This window comes from Ornithodoros turicata, chromosome 2, assembly GCF_037126465.1.
Source record: "Ornithodoros turicata isolate Travis chromosome 2, ASM3712646v1, whole genome shotgun sequence".
Lineage (NCBI taxonomy): Eukaryota > Metazoa > Arthropoda > Arachnida > Ixodida > Argasidae > Ornithodoros > Ornithodoros turicata.
Window position 1 is genome coordinate 49,289,622 of NC_088202.1, and position 20,316 is coordinate 49,309,937.

Here is a 20,316-nt window from a genome sequence, read left to right on the forward strand (position 1 = left end):
CTTTAGCATGTGATAACTTTGTCCCTGCTTTGGTTTGCGATTTTAATGCTCGTGCATGTCAGGCGCTGGTTGCTGTTTACCTGTAAAGGCATCCCCGCCATTTTCTATCTTCCGCAAAAGCTGCCTTGGGAACACGAGTAGCGCTGACGTGATTCTTAATAATTTTGCCATGAAATTAGTTGAGAAAGTAACTGCTAGGGGGGCTGCTGATGCATAACTTTATATAGGAGAAAAAAGCATTACGAGTCAGTTCTGTGCCTGGCTGTCGGATGGAGCATTCGCATCGTTCTGCGCTCCCCGTGAATGCTGTTGTGGTGGCTGTTTTGGTTCTGTGCCTGATTCTTTTTGTTGATAGCTATTGATGGTTAGCATATTTACTCTTGCTTTCACAGCAGTTTGCATTCCCCTGCATTATGTCCAAAGGCGTCCTAACCTGCCCAGACATCCCATGATGACGTCACAGCTGACGTAACAGGATATTCAGAACTAGTGGTCATAAGAAGGATGGTGACGGACCTGCATCTGTGCTCCATCAGCCAGCTATGGTCAGCGGCCGTTCCGGACCGCATTCTTCAAGATGGCGTCGTTGATCTTCAACTAAACTCCTTCTCTCCACTCAATTTCTATCTATTTTTTTCATTTTTATGGACACTCGTTGCCCTCAACACACAGGGTGGTCTGGACACGACTTAGATGCTCCCCAATTCGTATAATGACTCACTGGATGATCCTAATTACTGTGGGGGCCCTAATTAGCTCTAATTGCTAATTAAACGTGTCCAGAGGCCTTGTAGTGTTGTGGGCTACGAGTGTCCATCCCATACTACTCTCTACTCTGCACTCCGGGCCCCATCAACTACCACCCGAAAAATGCAAAATTGCTGAAGCCGATCTCCAACACATGCTAGACATCGGCATGGCACGACCATCTCAGAGCGACTGGGCCCCACCTTTACACATGGTGCCGAAAAAAACCGGTGATTGGATATCTTTTGAGGACTACCGAGTGCTCAATATGATCACCAAGCCCGATCGGTACCCTCTACAAAAGATTCAAGACTTCAACATGAACATCGCCGGAGTGCGTCTCTTCAGTAAGATAAACCTGGCGAAGGCTTATCGTCAGATACTGAAGAGGGTCACATGGGCCACGCACCTTCCGTAGAATGTTTCCTTCTGCTCATAATCTTGCTCTGTTCCTTGAGCTCTCAATGGTGTGTGTGTGTGTGTGGGGGGGGGGCTGCAGGAAAACGGTTATTCAGTTACCAGCTGATCTCGCCCACGCACCACGCTTTGGCGTGTGAATAAACGTTCGTTTCTTCACTGCCTTTATGTTCAGACTTGTCACTGCATTGTCCGAGTTGGGACAATTCCCACGTGTGTAAGAAAGCTATTGGTGGTGGGGCCCCAGTCCTCATCATCAAAATATGGTTACTGTTCTTGTTGCAGAGCAAGGTGATGCAGCTGACGGTGTCACGGCGGTGAGAAAACTTCTGCCACATGTGTCGCAGATGCCTACTAATTTCCAGCAGCCCACTTTCGATGACATTTTGAGGTAACAGATACCAGGGGCGATCTTTTTCTTGTTTGCTTTCATCTGGAGCAATAGAAAGGTCTCAGTTCACCTGGAAGTTTGGTTGATTCGCCTGTCGGGAAATTCGTTATCCCTACGAAAAGGGACGACTCCCGAGGTGTCCGGATGAGCGAGAGCCAGGGAAGAACGGTGTTTTATGGAGTAACAGAGTGCAAGGACGGCTAAATTGTAATACTTGAAATGAACAGTTGACTAAAACAATAGTTGTTGTTTAAGGTGTGGCTTGCTCGCTTACGTTTGTTTTGTGTTGCTTTTCCTGCTTCTTTTCTGAGCGCAGCATATGCGTCCCGATCTTCAACTTTCACATAGCAATAGTTATGTTTAAAGTTCGCACGATCCAAAGCTGCTTTTATAAGATCGTGCGAGAGCTTGTGGCGATTCAGGGCCCGGAGTGACGCATTTAACGCGCGTTATGGGATAACGGCAAATTGAAGATGAGGCATCTCGTATCCGCGTAGCGACATTATTGGGCAAGGTGTCCCTATCAAAAAAAAAATTCTGGTACAACCATGCCTGATGTTTTGGTGTGTTTTTGAACCCTGGTGGGCTGATGGACCACCAGCCGTGATTTGGCTGAATGGACCACCAGCACTGATGGGCCCTCATGACCCACCAGCTTTGGTGGGTTGAATGGCCGCCAGCCCTGATTAGTAAATTCCCCACCAACCTTGGTGGGCTGAATGTCCACCAGCACCGGCTGGTTAAATGCTACACAATGTCAGATTTGTGCAAGTTTCTTGCACAGTGTTAAGTCACAAGCTTTTTGTGATTTGACATTGTGTAGACCTCTTCAAGAATCTTGGTGGCCCGGTGTGGCGCACCACAAGATACCACCAGAGCGAGCTTGTTGGCCTACGACGTCCAGTCAGACCAACATTAGTGGCCTGCCAGGTGCCACCAGGTCAATTCTGGTAGATGACCAAGTGCCAACAGCACATGTCTGGTGGTTGGCCAGCGGCGATCAGGTCAAGTCTGGTGGCCGACCAAGTGCCAACAGCACAAGTCTGGTGGTCAGCCAACTGCCACCAGCTCAAGTCTGGTGGCCAACCAAGTGCCACCAGCGCAGGTATGGTGGTTGGCCAACTGCCACCAGGTCAAGTCTGGTGGCCAATCAACTGCCACCAGGAAATTCTGATGGCCTACCAGCTGCCACCAGAACAGGTCTGGTGGTTCACCAAATCCCACCAAGAAATTATGTTGGCCATTCAGAATTTCTGGTGGTCCACCAGATTAATTTTCACTAGGGGTCCGTAAAGGAGAGCATGTATCAAGAAGATATCGCGGGGAAATGAGATGATGCGAACGATATCCCTGTTCATTTTCGCTTTGTTTTTACGCTTTGTTAGTCAATTTCCCAAAATTGTATTTTGATAGTAGATCTTGAAAGTAACGAGTTACATTTTTGATACTCAGTATTCTACTTAAATCCTTTTCTGGGTTAAGTATTTAGTACTCTACTCAGATACTTGTTTGCCTCGTATTCGATAACTTAATACCTTTTTGGGTTTCTTATACAAGCCTGCCCCTGCGCCATGAATTTGGTAATATTGAGATTTTCTGTGTGATTTCATTCACGCATCGTAGTGGGGTTGGGTATGTGCATAGTGGCGAGCTAAAGCTGCATGAACATGCAGATTCAATAAACGAACACTCTTTTGGCTCCCACCCAAGCAGCACAATGTACTGAAAGTCGAGTGCAGTAGGGGTGGTCGGTATGTGTCTTATCAATACCCTTTAGTTGCACGAGCCTGTTCAAGGCCTTCCACCTGCCCGTCCACCCCTATTGCACTCGACTTTCAGTACATTGTGCTGCTTGGGCAGTTACTTCGCATGTCATGTCACGCGCGTGCGAGGTATTTTCAAAGGAAGGGCCATATATATCGGCATTGCATAAGGATAAGAGAGATAGGGAGATAAGGCTCATCTGATCAAAGTATGGTGATCAAAGATGGGTCTCCGAAGATGCGCAATGAACAGCATAAAAAAAATGGTGTTCCTTGACGAATTTTTTGCGGACGATCTACCAAGCGGATTTTTGTTCTGGAAACGGCTGCGATATCAGGTCACCGAAAGGAACAGATGTTCTCACTGCGACAACTTCGTAGCTTTTATAATCAAAAGTTAATTAACGATTTTTAGGTAATCAGTCATTTGACGGTTGAGCAACATATGGCCTAGAACGTCCGCCGGTCCAGAGATGATACAAGTGAAAACAGCATGTCTATAGCCCTTATAGTTTTTTTTTATGAAAATCTTGTCTAAAAAAAAATACCCTGTATATATAGGGTACACCAACGGATATGCACCCATATTTCACTAAGAGGAAGCGCACCTGACGAATGAAATCAACTTAACGAGGCCAGTCGCCGTATGATAGGTGCCAGTACTGTTTTATTGTGCAGCTCACTTTTATAATACCGGTTCGAAGGCAGATAGATCAATCGTAAAGTTTCAGACTGCCTTGAGGAACAACCATGCCAGGGTGCTTCTAGCAAGTTTCGCTTTTTGTGGCTTTTTGTCAGATCGAGAAGACATACACGCAGGCACGCACATTATTCTCTTCTTATGAATTAGGCACAATGAAAGAAATGCTGGCGACTGGGATAAACCACATGCTCAGAACATTCAGTTGGTTTCGTTTGCGTATCACATCGTCTATTTTTAAATATTTGTGCAGTTGGTACACCCTGCATATCTCACGCAAGAAAGATAGATCTAACAGGTTCTTACCCAGTTTGCTACGAAGAAGTCAAACATGCAATCACAAAACTGCAAAGAGACAAAGTGTCTGTCAATGGGTACGTCATACGGTACGATTCTGGTTTGCACTGCACACACGTTAATCATGAAACGGCTGCTCATGTTATGGAAGCTAACCAACTGTCTTCAAAATCCGAGTACTTTGGAATTAGTCACCACGTAACTAAAACTTTTTGTTTAAATCAGGTCTCCTTTTCCGAATGAAAGCCGCGCAAGACCCACAGCTCTCGCTAAATATGTGTCAAAATGCGTGTTACTGCGCAGGGAGCAATCCGTGCCTTTCCATTAGTCGGACGCCAGAGGTGTGTTCCTATTAGTTGCCGAAATTTGAAAACGGCACGACGGCACTTCGCGCTTCCTCGCCTACGTGCTGCCTACGCCCTCGGAGATTTTATTTGAAATTTGAACGGAGCACGTCCGGTCAGCGGTGTGTTTCGTTGGGAGGGAAGTGCGTGCGCGCGCGCGTGTTCGTTCGTTCGCTCGTTCGTAACGAACGAACGAACCAACTAGATTATTAGATTATTATTTAATTAGATTAGATTATTATTTAATATTATATTATTAGGTATTCGCAAAAATACGAGACAGCAGAACTGGAAGCGATCAATATTTGAGTCCACCATCTTTTTAAAAAATCCTGAAAATTACGCAAATGAGCCAAAACTAGAACTACGCACTTCTGGAGCGCAGAAACAACATGACCTTCCGCTTATCTCGAAGGCTAATTTCATTCAGTGTAGATATAGCTTGATGCGTCGAGATAAGTAATAGGAACGCACCTATTGGATAACGCTGCGGTCTATCTGCGGTCTAAAAGCGGTCTATCTGGCGAACAGATAAGCGACTATTCCAGTAAGCTCCGGATGCTTTCCTAAACGTTAACTCGGGAGTGGCATTCTCCTGGATGCGGCGCTTCAAAATCGAGTTAAGTTAATCAAGTTAAGTTACTCCATGACGTTAGTACCTGCGTTTCAAAACTAGATCGAGTCAATCAGACAGTTAACGCAGTTAACTCACCTTCCGAAGGACGGCAGGGAAGGGGAAGACAGAGTAATGAGGTCACACCAGCCGCGTTTCCTCTTTTTCGGGGAACTCAGAAACGAAACTGGACCAGCGTGCCACAGGAATAGCTATCCAATAGCTAATCCCTTCAGGGATGGCCCATCGCGTGGGATGGCCCATCGTAACACCATTCGAAAGCAAGCTAGCTGCAGAGTTGTTTCGATGCGCGTTTTGTTACATGGTTTTCGAAAGTAAAACAAAGCGAGATTCACTTCCGCAGTTGCCAAAGTCAGCTTTACTTTTTTTGTTTTCTGGCTCAGGCGGTCATTTTGTGCTGTGCATGTGTGTTTTGTATTCCATGCGCATCAATTATGAATGTCGCCCAAGGAAAATTCGCGTCATGTTCTCTTGTTCCTTTTTTCGTTTCAAACATCCTAAGTTGCTGGAAAAGAATCGGGATTCTGTATTTTTACTAAATCTTGTTAGCATATTTTCAGTTGGGCTTGGATAGCTGTTGGCTTTATCGTGTTATATGACTGTTAGGAACGATGTGTCCATCCTGTAGGAGGTTCATAACGTCTTCCCACCCATCATTCCCAAAAATAAAGAAAGCCGCTCACCTCCATGCTTCCTCGGTGAGAACGCAGCATGCGTTCCCAAACCAACTCGATCGGCTAGCTGTACTCCAGTGTCACGTGATCTACCCAACTCGGGTAGGTTTAGAAACGCATCCGCTCCATCGCTACAAAATACGTGACCCTCTGACGCGAACGCCCATCGCTTTTTTCGCGCTCTAGATGTGCGCGGTTTCGGCTCATTTGCTTTGCTAAATTTGGCCGTTTATGTCATAAAGTACGTGCTCTTTTCAGGATGGTCAAAACAGGGGGGGGAATTTAAAAATGAATGGCTCCAATTCTGCTGTCTCTCGTATTCCCGAAAACATCTAAATGATAAGTTAATTAATGAATTTTATGTAATTACTCGTTCAGTAGTTAAATGCTTTCGGACATTATGTCCGCCTGGCCGCATACCCCATCTGCGAGAACCACTTCTATGTAGCTCTCGTAGTTTTATTATAAAAGTTCTCTAAAGGATAAGAAACGTCCTGTATTATATAGACAATCGATTAATCTTGTGGTTCGTGAGTGTTTTTATCGGAATATACGAGAATTCCAAACAGGACAACGTACCGCAGGAACATCCTTCAAGCCAACCTCAGCGGCGCAGAAGTCAGCATTTTCGCAAGCATAATCTGCAATCTGGGGGTGAAAAAGACTGCTTACCAATTATTTCTTGTTAAACCTCTTTCTAAGCCAAGTCGTAGAAATGGATATAAGCAGTACACGTAAACGAACTAGTACGAAAGCACATGACAAATCAATTTGTTTGCCGCCTCTGAGAGTACGGGCCTACAGGCCTACGGAGTACGGGCCGGAGTACAGCTTGAGCCATCTGTTCTGTTGCGTTGCGATTTGTGTCCCTGGTACAAACTCGCACCGCGGCAAACCAGTAACTTGACACAGGGCAACGACGCGCACATACACGTACACGCGTCCACACGCAAAAGACATCCAAGGACCACCTTGTTGCATTGGCGATCTCCCGTGGCTCAGCGCAGTATCTATACTTCTGGTCTCCGGTTTCCAGGGCCCCGATCTGCGGCTCGTTGTTATCCCGTAACGCGCGTTATCACTTAGTCCGTGATTCACCACGAGCTCTCGCGTGAGGGCCAATCCCAAAGTTTACTGGAAACCGCGGTCTATCAAAACGTCTTTCACGTGCCGCAGGGCTACGTTTGGAATGGGCCAACCTTTAACGATAAACCTTGCTATTTGAGACCATTTGAGAGCGAAGGCGTTGCAAGCAGCTGGAAGTTGTACGTCGCGTTCAGCGAGGGACTTTGAACAATCAGTCCAGCAGGTATTTGAAAGCACGTAAAGAATCCTCGGCGGGAGTGACCTACGAACGGAAACGACGACACCGGTCCAAACTCCAATTTGTTGGCATCACGATAATTGTTGGTTTGCTGATTTTTATCTACTCCTCCGAGGATGGGTTGCACATGCAACTCAAACAGGCATACTCACCTCAAATACCATCTTAGAGTCGATCTTGCGATGCATTTCCTTCAGGTTTAACCAGCATTTGGTGAAGAAGTGATTCGTTGCCCTTCCAATGGCAGTCGCGTGAAACATACCTGCAATGTCGGTGAGACATTCAACAATGGCTGTCACAATCGCATGGCAACAATCGCTTCATCAACGGAAAGCTGACTGCGCATTCGGAGTGTGAGAGACGGTATTTTCTTGCTTACCCAACGCGTTTGCGTATACTTACGTATTCAGTAATAGTGAGTTTTAGTTTCTCGTACGTTGTCGCCATTGCGTACGTAAGGGATAGCGTGATGGCACGGCGCAATGCGCAGAGCTCTGTTTATGTATTGCGCGTGCGCAGAACCACCAACGCTGTCCTTCACGTACGCAAAGCGATAGCGTTGGTGGTTCTGTGCACACCCAAGACACAAGCAGAGTTTCGCGCGTTGCGCAGAATCACCACGCTGTCGCCTTTACGTACGTAAGGGATAGCGTTGGTGGTTCTGCGCACGCGCAAGCCATAAGCAGAGCTTTGCGCATCGCGCAGAATCACCCCGCCATCCTTTACCTACGCAAAGGCGATAGCGTACGATATTCTAAAACTCACTAATAAAACTTGCTATTACTGAGTTCCAGTGCTTTGTGTGCAATCGCCTTTGCGTACGTAAGTGATAGCGATGGTGGTTCTGCGCTTGCGCAAAATATTAAGAGAGCTTCGCGATGTACGCAGAACCACCGCGTTATCCCCTATACGTACGCAACAGCCCTAGATGCACTAAAACTAGCTATTATGTTGCGTCGTGAACGAAAGGAACACAGAGGAAGAGGAGGAAATGTCTGCACCCATTAGGGGTCTGCTGCTCCATTTCTTGAAAGCCTTTCAATTACGCATGAATAAAATAGTAGACACAGAGAACAGAAGACACACACACGCAACAACACCACACATACAAAATACTTGTGTACATGACTTGGGATGTCAGGTTCACCCCTGTGCTGGGAGGATTTAATTTACGTACGTGTTAGTAACGTATGATGATACGGATTTCTTTAAAATAGTTGCACAATGCTGCTAATGCGGTCTTCTGATGAGTTTCATTTTGTAATGATCTCATGATCTTCACGAAAGAGAGAGGTTGATCGTCCACCTTAGCGAGGACGCCCTCAAGCCTTGATCGTTCTGTGGAGAACTTTGGGCACTGCACGATTATGTGTAATGTGTCTTCGGTGGTGCCACACGTGGGACAGTCTGTGGAGGCCGATGGTCTGTAGCGATTCACAACACTATTGGTTAGCAGCACTCCCCCAGGCGATTTCGGTGGAGGGCTGTCTGTAAGTCTGTAAGCTTCGCGGTATGCTCCGTGGGGTGTGAAAGCTAAGTCTGTGTCTATATAGTCTGTTGGACGAATATAGTATTTCCACAGTTTGACGGATTTTTGCTCAGCAGTTTGAGTGAGGAGACATTTCGCATTCTCTGGTTTGAACGGTATGGACGACATTGTTGCTTCGCTGCGAGCCATCCTTGCTGTGGCGTCCGCAGTTTCACTGCCTGGTATTCCACAATGGGAGGGAATCCCTAGGAGCATAACCGTTTTTCCACTACGGACTATTTTTGAAAGGCATCGTATATTTTGTAGACTACGGCATTTTCGTGTCCGGGAATTGTAGCGATTGGATGGCCGTTTTCGAATCTGTGCAGGTTATCCAGAGAGCTTGTCTGTTGTGCTAATATACTTGAATGGCTTGTAGATAGCATGGAGCTCTGCGTTTGTTGAGGAGGTCCTGTGTGAAAGCCTGTAGTCTTCAGTGAATAACGCACAGTGTATTTCGCTAGAGGATCCTGTGTCGGTCCATGATCCGTCCATAAGTATTTTTTTCGCGAGGGTAGGCCATTGCTGACAGCTTCAGGGCAACTGCCGGTCTCTTCATTTTTTTTATACAGGTATTTTCTAGTGCCGTTGTGACAGGATGATGTGTATAAGGAGGAAAGGGTCGGTGAAAACCCTTTATTGGATGCCTGGAAAGATTCTGAGTCAGGTCGTGAAAGTGGGCGCGTAATGTCGAAAGGTTTCGCAGTTGAAGCTTGGCTACGAGAGGATGAAAACTGTGTCTGGTGATCAGTCGAATGATATGTCTGTGAGACTGCAATAAGAGGGGGAAGGGTGTACCAAAAGGGGCTGATAAGCTAAAAGGGGGGGGATTGGCGAGCTGTGCGATGTTTCGAGCACCAAGCTCTTCGAGGAGCTCATGGTGGAGGAGAACTTCTATTGGAGGTTTGTTACCTTCTACGAGGACCAAATTTGTCCGCGTCAGTCTTGGTAACCCGAGAATAGGGTGCTGACGTTGAGTAATGATAGACTGAAACTTTTTCTCTTGAAGGGCCGAGAGACCACGTATCACAGGGAGGCTGTATGACAGAGTTTGTCTGATTATAGGGAAACGTGAAGTATGCGAAGAGCTGTGGTGTTTCCTGATCGGTATCCTCTCCTAGTGCTCGTATGACATTAAGATACGGTTTGGACCGAATGCGTATGCGCTCTATTTCATATGTCCAGGTTAGATTTCTATTGTGTTGTATGCCGAGAAATTTGTGTTTAATTACGCGCTTGACTGTTTTCATTTGAAGCGTTAAATTGAACTTTGGCAGTCGTTTAGCAGCGAATGGTAAGTACACTGTTTTCTCGGCCATCGCTCTCTCGTCGAGGAATAGCTCAATCGATGTCAGAGCGGACTAGAGTTTGCTTTGCAGGTGTCTTGCCTGCGTAGCACTTGCCCAGAAGCAGATATCATCCGCATATAATGTGCAGTGTACCATAGAGAGGAGTAACTTGATAACCTGAGCCATCAGTGTGTTAAAGCGAGTGGGGCTGAGAACCTCCCTTGAGGAACCCCCTAAGATGTCTGGCGGCGGTGAGAATCTCCGTTATTAGTTCTCATGAAGATCCTTCTCCATGTGAGGTAGTGCACAATCCATCGCATGGTTTTGCCATTGGCTCGCAAGCTCCAGTATGGCTGAGAGTAGGTGCATGGGGCTGGCTGTGTCAAAGACCCTCCGAATATCTAGGAAAAGTGCTATTACAATAAGCTTGTTGGCTTTTCCTTGCTGAACGTGACTAAGTTTATCACACAATCCATTGTGCAGCGCGCTCGACGAAACCCAACTAGTTCTTCTGGTAAGCTTTTTGTTTGTTTGTTTGTAAGGAAAAAAAAGAGGAGGAATTGAACTCGTTCTCCCGACATGTTCTGCTACTCTTAACATAAATTCTCACCCCCACCCCCCTTCCCCATGCATGCCTCGCAAGTTCGCTATTCACTATGCACATGTTTGCTATTCAGCACACAGAGTGTAAGTCAGTTATTCACAATTATTACACTATCGTATCAATTCACTATGCTAAGCTTTTGTTTTCTTCTACGTACCACTGCGTCGGTTGAGAATGCGTTCCACAGTCCTTAGTAAACAGCTTAAGTATTTCATTGAAATAAGAGTGGTCTTGGCGGTGGCTTTTAGATTTTTCTTGATGGTTGCTGTCAAATCAGAAGCCGGCGTCTCAGTCTTCAATGCCCATGTGTTAATCTTCCTGAAGGCCTGCAAGCTATACAGGATGGCGGTACGTCGCTGGGTAGGGAGATGCACCCTAATATGGCAAATCGGGATGTTTTTTTACGAATTAGGAATTCGTTTTAGTGAATCGTCTTTCTTCATGGTTCGCGAACGGTTTAGCCCCATCGCAGCCGGTCCCCGATAGCCCGTCACTCCCAAGAGAGTGATGACGGTGAGACTTCACAGCGCCAAGACGACCGCCCTCCTGCTGACTGGTCTTCGGAGGCAGTTATCCTGGACGTGAACGACATGAACGAGAACAACCTTGATGACAACCCTTTCACCCTGGCGACATATAAGAGGAAGCGCTCGGAAGGCATTCCGGTCGTCTTCACACCCACGCCTCCTGGGGAATCCTTCTGGCGCGTCAATCCGAACGTCATTGCGCGTGACATCTGCGCCCCTGCCCAGGAGCGTATATGGAAACATCGTTTCAACAAAGACTGCAGTATGTGTGTCTTCGTATCATCTGAGGGTGCTGTTGCCAATTTGCTTTGCCTAGTGACTGTCGCGGGTGTGGGTGTTGTACGACCAAGCTGCCACGCCATTTTTGTCACCTCCCCGTCGTTGGTCAGCTATGTTCCTGTCAGCGAGCTTCCCCATTCATCGAAAATTGAAAGGGGATCGAGGTCGTCTTCCTGGAACTCGCCACGGCTGGTGACATGCTTCACACAGACAGAGGATACTTAAGCGGGTCTTTTGACCCGCTGTGCAGCTTTTCACTTTCACTTGTCACGATGTAAATATATTTCGTTCTGTCAACTGACTTTTGCCTCGCGTTAGTTCTGCTCTGGTTCTGGGCCCGTCGACCAAGCCACCGACTGTCCCAAGACGTAACAGTGTGCAAGTGAGCATCGCCAAGTCCTATGTTGCGGACATGGGGAAGATCAGCGATGTCCCCCTGCATATGCTGACTACGAAATTGCCTCCTACCTGGAGAGTGTGGTGGACCTCCGTCCTCTCTCCACGAGAGCCAGCGGCCGACTTACGCAAGCGCTGCTCTACGAGTGCTACGCATGCAGCCGCCGGCTCTAAAGCGAAACGCACCGCCTCCAAAATACTGTCGCCACCGGCGCGCCCGCTCGGGGGATCTCTGATTGGCTGCACATTATATGTGTATATATTTGGATGCTCATTGGTCTCCAAGAACTGTCGTCAGTTTCTTTCGCGCTGATTGGGAGAGAGTCATTTGATTGAGGCGCGAGTATCCAAACGGTCGGTCGAACGGAGGAGAAAGAAAAACGACGGAGGAGACATCACGTCTGTCCGGCCACGCGTGTTCTCTCGGACTGCAACCGTTGTTCACGCAGACGCTAGCGGGTAGTTTGAGGGTTTTGAATGCTTTAGATGTACAGGGTTAGTCTAGCAAATGTTACACATTTCAATAGCATCGTAAAAATACAAGACGGGATTTAGCCTTCCCCAAACTTTGAAGAGTGATAGCCATTTGTCTGAAGTTTTATTGGAATTTTTTATAAGCACTTTGGTCATGTAGAAGGAAAATTAACAATCAAACAGAATCTTGCCCCATGTATTTTCAATGGCCTATCTCACGCGAACACCGCCATTTTCTCGTGTGTCTGCTTCACATTCACAGCGTCACCTCACACAGGCGGCGCTGCCTACAACGATGTGACATGTCCATTCTGACGTTATGCACCAATCCTCTACTTCTGTATGTTGGCGCCACCTGTGTGTGGTGAAATGAAACTGAAGTGCACACACGAGAAAATGGCGGCTTTAAGTGAGATTGGCCATAGAAAATGCATAGAGTGAGATTTTGCTTGACTGTTAATTTTTCTTCTACAGGACCATAACGCTCACAAAAAATTGCAACAAAACTTCAGACAAATGGCTATTAGTCTGCGAAGTTTGAGGTTGGCTAAACCCGGTGTTTATTTTTACGATGCAGTCGAAATGTGTAACGTTTGCTAGACTAACCCTGTAGATTGTTGCGAACCGCTAATGTGAGAACGGAATGGCACATTCACGTGATCATCACAACAGCGGGAAGACGAAAATGACAGGGAATCCCTGCGCCTCCAAAGGACGCAGAAATCGTCAGAGAGGAAGTCTGCACTCTTTCCGACGTACCGCAGGTGAACGGTAAGACAACTTTGATTACTTTTTGTGACCGGTACGTTAGCGGCGTTTCATTTTGCAGTGCATTGCCATAACTTGTACGTTTCTGATATGCCGCTAATCAACATATGTGTGGTTATGCTAGTTGCCCCTCATGCACGTCGCAGCTGTGATCTACGAACATTTGTGACAAGTGCGCTTTGGTGTTCAAATACGAAATCAAGATCGATTGCCTATCATAGCAGTGATTTTCGTGCAGAGTTACGGATCATCAATAGATTTTTTTTTTTTAGTTCTCCCGCAGCCATGGGCAACAACGACGCACATAGCTCAGCATTGGCGTCTGAACTGCTCTTCGATGTCGAAGCACCTAAAGCTCCAGTGCACCTGTTACAAGACGTAAAAAGATATGTACTGTAGCTTTTTCGAGGCAGTTGCCGAGGACAAATAAACTTGATTTGTCATACACCATCGCTTTTTGATTGTCTGCTTTGGGACAGCATGATCGTTGCTCTACAGCAACCGCCGAAGACAAACGGACGAGGCTGGGGGTAGGGGGGACGAGAGGAGAGACGAAAAACTAGAGGAGAGAAGAAGGAGGAGGTTGAGAAAGGAGGTTGGTCTGCGCATGCGCACTGGGCCCCAGCTTTTTTCCCGCGCTGCAGCTCGGGGACGCTGTGAATGGCTCCTGGAGATCACGTGGTTTGGGAGCCCGCCATTTTCCCTGGACAATTGCGTAAACGGGAGCTTCCGGCGGATGACGCATGCGTGCGCGCTCCTAGTGCCCTCTGCGCCGCCGCGCCCGGCATCCAGCGGTCATTCCCTCGCAAGCGCTCCCCTGCAGCGCCGAGTTTCGGTTTCGCTCCCTTCTTTCTTTGTGCACGCGTGCTCCTGCCGGCAATGGGTAGCTTTCGGTTTCGCTCTCGTTTCTGTACGCGTGTTTATTTGAAAATGCTCTATAAAGGCAGCACACACTGCGCTCGCGTGACCAATACGTGGAAATGTTTAGCTACCACACTTTACAAACTTGTCCCCGTATCCACGCTTCTTGGGAAGAAGTGGAGAATTAATGTTTCAACAAGGAGAGTCCCTGTAACGAGCTCGTCATCACTGCTTTTTGCTATGTCATGGACATGGTGGGCTTTGGCAATATAGGAGAGATATCTACGGGGCCACTGCAGGAGATTGTGCGTCAGATCCACGACCATCACAAGAACGTCTGTATAATTGTTCCGGACGGACCCTTCGGACTGATGAACAAATATGTGAGCTCGACCAACACCGAATTCAACTAAGTCTCTGCAGACATCGTGGAGCTTATCGCTCATGCTGTTGCTCATATTAAGTACGGCCTGTGGAAGCAGCATCATTTGCAAGCAGTCTACATCGCGAACTTGGTCACTGATTTATTGAATCGCCGTTTGGTTATGGAAATGCAATGCATTAAACAGTCCGCATAACTTTGACGAGGCTCTGTGTTTTTTCCCGGAAACACATTTATTGAATACATACAAAGACATCTCTTTAGTTGGTCAAAAGATGCCCGCACTTTGTTCCACGTCCACTCCATTCTCAAAGACGTTCATGGGCCCTCTTCCCCGTTTTCCGATGCTGCACAAAGAGGGGTCGTACTGCCATACAGACAGATACTTGCACTATCGGAGAGGTTGCTCGACGGACGGAGGAGTCCCCGGGTGTTTCATGATATGCGGCTATGGTTTTCTTAAAATAATACCACATATAGAATGCACACACACGCAGAGACTACTCGGACTACTTACTTTAGACTACTTATTTAGACAGTCGGACTACTTTTTTTTTTTTTCACGAAACGCCTCATGTCGTGGATGGATACCCCTCGTGGCCTTTCGATCAACCGTTGCAGGACCAATGCGCCTTCTATAGTTGCCACCGCTCTCCTCCTCGCATTGCAATGGCGTCGTCTGTACTTTGGCCTCAGACTTGCATGTCCGTTCTTACTCGATGTCGTTGCGACGACGCATATGTCGTCGACGATGACAACCAGATGAAAAACGAAAGAAGGATTTAATTTAACCCCAATTTAAAATAATTCTCCTTCTAGGCACTCCTTAATTTTGCATGTTTGACATGGCCCCTAATGAAATTCGTGTTATGCACGAATTCTCCCCCTGTTTTGAAATAATTTGACGAAAAACGAAAGAAGGAGTTCAATTTCGAATAAAGCCAGATTAAAATGTTCCCCCAAATATTCCCGATTTAATCTAATCAGAATTCATACTGCCCATGAATTCGCTTTCCCCTTCCCAATTTTGGCTGGTGCCGGTTATGCGTCCCAATTCCCCATTAACTCTAATCAGAATTCATGTTTGCCATGAATTCACGCCCCTTCCCAATTTTGAATAGTGCGGGCGAAGCTCCCCCAAATTTTGAAACTGATGGTGCCTATTCGGACCTCATGTTAGGCATGAAGTCCCTCCCCCAATTTAAAACAATTATCCCCATGTCGGAACCTGAGAAATAGAGAAAAAGAGGCATTACCCAAAAACGGTTTAAACACGAAAATGCACTTACCTCCTGTGCAAGCACAGGCGCATCGTTGACGACGACATCATCATTAGCTGCCGAATATTTCACGCTCGCTTTTATACGCAGGGTCTGTGGTTTCCTATTCTTCTATTGTATTGGCAGAGAAAGAGAGAGAGAGAGTCGCGTGATACGAAAGATGAACCGCATTTATTTCCTCTCTCGATTACATGGAATTTTCGTGGTGCTCCTGCTCGTGCTCTTGCATAAGAATCCAGGGATCCAGTCTAGTAATGAAGTAGCAGAATAAAGATTCGGTGAAAAAGCGCTATTGAAAAACACTTACGGTATTTGACAAGCCATCCAGCATTCGGCGAGCTCTCTCCAACCTGCAGCGCTGGCTCTATTCCACTGGAGCACCAGGGAGTAGAGAAGGTGCTCCGCTGCGCCGAAACTTAAAGGGGCTGTGCCTTCTAATGGAAAAGTCTGCTCCTCTAAGCTTCGGGGCACTCTGAACAAGAGCTCCCCCTCTAGTTCTCGCTGCATGGCGAATTCTCGCCACTTTGAGGTATAGCACGCCATGAGGCCTTCTTTTGTCGCTGTCTCCATCTCCTCTTCGTCTGCTAGTGGAAACGTTTGCAAAGACATTTCCATGTCCGGACGGGGAACATCGTCCCCGGAACGGGGTATGAGTTGAAAGAAGAGTTGGACGATGTGCGTGACGGTGAATCCTGCAGAAAAACGTGAGGTATTAGAAAGGAACTATTTCTAAAAAGAAGAGATAGAGAAACACGTACCAAAAGGGGGACGAATATGAACCAGAAGGTCCAAAATTGTTTCGAACGTGTGCATAATTATCGCAAGGGTTTGATTTTCGAGATAGTGGACAAGGCGGTACAGGGGGGATGACCATCGTATAGTAGAGGGTTTTGACGCTCGTCTTAGTCCATCTATGTCACATCCATCGATTACGTAACTTCGTCATTTTGTTTCTGTGACAAGATGCCGCCTTTACACACACAGAGCGCCTTTACACAGAGGCGCGAGACGTGACGGCAGTTCCCTCTTCTACGTTCGGCCTTTGACCAGTAAAGACGTTCTCTCCACCTTACTGGCTCGTCCCTTCAAGTTTTTCTCCAATATCGGGCGACGAGGAGGCGACACCTTCTTTCTTTCATATCGGGGGTTCGAGACCAAACACTTTCAACGACTACAAAGCGAGTGAGCGGAACTTCTGCTACATCCAGACTTCCCAGACAAGAAGGCCCAGAATGGGATTCGAACTTCCCAGACTGGACGTGATACACAAACCACTAGACTAATTCGTGCTGGGAGCCTATGTCATTTTCGTATTGTGAGGTTCTTATCTAAACACGTCCAAACATGTTCAAACATGTTATAGAGAGAGAGTGAGAGGAACTAGTGCGTTCTGGGACGACTTCTGTACGAATGCTCGCGCGTTTGCGGGGTTCGTGCCTAAACAACACATTCGATGACGTTATAGAGAGTGAGAGGAAAATCGTTACTATAAATGTCGAAGCGATTGTTTGATCGTCATTCTCGTCCACGTTTGATCATCATTCCATCATGCTCAGCTTGGTGGATCTTCGTAAGTAGTATCCATGACGTCATTTCCAAAATGTTTGAGGAGTTTCTCACACTTTTGCAGCGTGTGAAGTTTTCTTTTTCCGTCTTCCGTATTTCAGGAGATTGGCAGCGCTGTCTTTTTCGGCACCAACTGTGGTGGATTGTGGTCTAAGGGTACGCCTTCTTTTCCTCATTTTTTTATCCGTTCTAAGACCGATCACTTTTTTTCAGAGCAAAACCATTGGACGGACCGATTCATACGACCGTTTCTCTGCTGTCAGACGGTACCGTTCGACGTGCATGGCGAAGGACTTCGACTATTAAAGGAAGATGGAGAAGATGGACCATCAGTGTCACTCTGTGACTGAAGAAGACTGTGCATGTATATCTGTGTTTAAAATAAAAACATGTGTTTCTCACGCTCTTTTCAATCTATGCAGATTACGAATGGCTACTGACGAGAGATCTACCCCTTGTCCTAATCTTCAAGCCTCCTCCGAAGACCTTCTTTTTGCGGATCCGCGATAGCTGAGAACATGTCGTTGTGGTGGACTCTGGTCGAGGAGCCCAAGCCATTGGCTAGATTCGAGCCTTCATCCGTATTTGGGCTGTCTTCCCAGCTATGAAACCGAAGCTGGAGGCTAACATTCTCATATAACCTTTCACGGTAAATAAAAAAGGTTGTATACGCTCTTCCATCTGAGTCATGACGCCCAAGCAGAGGTTTGCAACCTTTGTGCAAACGCGAATGTATCGGGACTTGCTACGATTACGCGATTACATTCACGGCGATGGCTGCGAGGGTGACTATCGCTCGATTCTCAAGACGATACCCTTACGTCTGTTCACTACCAGTGGGAAGATTGCAAAGAAACTGAAGCGTTTCGCAGATTACAAGCTCGAGCTGTTGGCAAAATACAATCGAGGACTGCCAGTTGACCCGTGTCTCATCAACGCGGGTTTCAACCGACCCGTCGTCCGTCGCTACTGGCTTCTCAACACTTCCCTGGACGTCATTGTGACCGGCGAGGAGCATTGGGTCAGCACGTGGAAGATCGTCTCGGAACCGTCTTATGTATGTTGTGAAAAGTAAATAGTCTATTTTACGAGGCGAGTTCGCTCACGAGGAGACGTTTTATTGTTTCGTCATTCTCAGACGCACTTCCCTTTTTGCCACTCGTTCCAATGCGAAGGAGAAGAACACTTGTCTATGTCCAAGTTGAAGTAGAGAAGGAATCCGTTCATTTTAAATCGATCGTAGCTGTACTCGTAATGTTTTCACCCAGGCTCCCCACGGTGAAGTAGAATTCTCTATCACCTCGTTCTGGAGCAATTAATTTACCTGTCTGTCCATTTCATCACGTTTTGCATAGGGTATACGATATGCTTTACGGTATACGGGACGGTCGTCGGTGGTCGAAATTCGGTGTTTTACCGAGCTGCAATGTCCGATATCCGTTGCACTCCACGAGAAAGCTTTTCCGTAAGCTTTGATAAGGTTCGTGAGCCTCTGACGCTTAAGCTCGGGAATGTGTGCCAGGTCGAACTTGCTAGCAATATCTACCTCGCTGACCGCGTTGCAATCAGAATCCCGTGAGACCGGCGGCTCAGCGACCTCCACGTCAGCCAGAGTACCCATCATCTTTCCCTTTGGGAGTTTGATTTCCTGCAACGTGGCATTCACTACTCGTATAGGGGCAACCCAGCCCTTCTGCAGTTTAACAAGAGCTGGCAGTCTAACAAGAGATAGCAGCCGACAGTCCTGAGCTTATCTCCTGTTATGTCAATCAAAGTACGGTCACTGTTCACCGCATGGAACTCTTCCTTCCATCTTTTTTCTACTCTTTCGAGAGCGCTTTCTTTCATAAAGCCGACTTTCGAGCCCATGTCTATGAGACATCTCATCTTATCGCCTCTTATATGGCATTCCACAATTGGGCACGTCTCTCCGCAGAAATTAACGACAACTTTCTCGGATTCCCTTCTGTTGCGGATACCCGGAAGGGACGCGACTAGTTTCCCGACTGAGCGCCTCGCGTGTTCGTACCTCCATGTTGCTCTTCCTCCCGTGACTCCATCTCACGACCCTCGACCACCCGTCCCCTATACCGCTGCGGGCAGTTGCGGGTGAAATGTCCCCTTTGGCCGCAAGTGTAACATTCTCCGCGGCTTCGCCAAGGGGTGGAACGTGGCGGCGTATCGCGGTTCTGGAGCGCGACCGGAGCATCAAGCATTCTTTCCAGCCGATCAAGTCGCGACTTAACGTCTTCCGTTTCGCTGTTTTCAGTACGGAGTACTACAGTTTGACAGTCCGCTACGGTCCTTTCGTGCGTCTCCTCTTTCACCGCTATTCCACCGCGGTCTCAAAGCTTTCCGGGTCACGGGAGAGTGTAAAGCTCGCACAGGATCCTTTAATCCTTTAAAAAATTCGTTAGCAACTACCCAGCTAACAGTTCGAGTGCAATTTTCGTTTTCTGTTAGGCGCCCTCTCCCACGTATTCCTCCAAAGTTGCGTGGCCAAGGCAGCGAAGCATGACCGCAAAAGACCGCACATCCTCCTCAGCGCTCTGTTTTGCCGACATTAATTTCTGTAACTTCAAATGTACAGGCTCTGTATCGAAACGCTTCTTAGCAAGGGATTTGAACTCTGCGAAAGATTTTGCCTGACTGACCTCTTCCTCTTGCCACGCAAACCCATGTGCAGCTCCTATCATTTTGCAACGAGCGATAACTATGAGTTGGCTATCTTGCCAATCTCCCATTTTGCCGACGTGCTCTAGAATACGTAGGAAATCTGTCAAGCTTGGCCCCAAACTCTCTGTCGTAAATGCGGGAACCATGCCACCTAGTGCCAGTACACTGGCGCCGACACTGGTCTGGTTAACCACTGGCAGTGCCATTTTGAGTCGTTTCTCCTCTTGTGTGAGGGTGTCTCACACTTTAACTCGGCGATTTGAACACGGGATCCCACCGCTGCCACCACTTATGTGACGCACGCCGGCTTGCGGCTAACACAACCCATCAATACGCTCAAGTGGATCCACGCCGAGTTTGAGGAAGAACGACTCAAAGGGAGTTCCAACAATCAA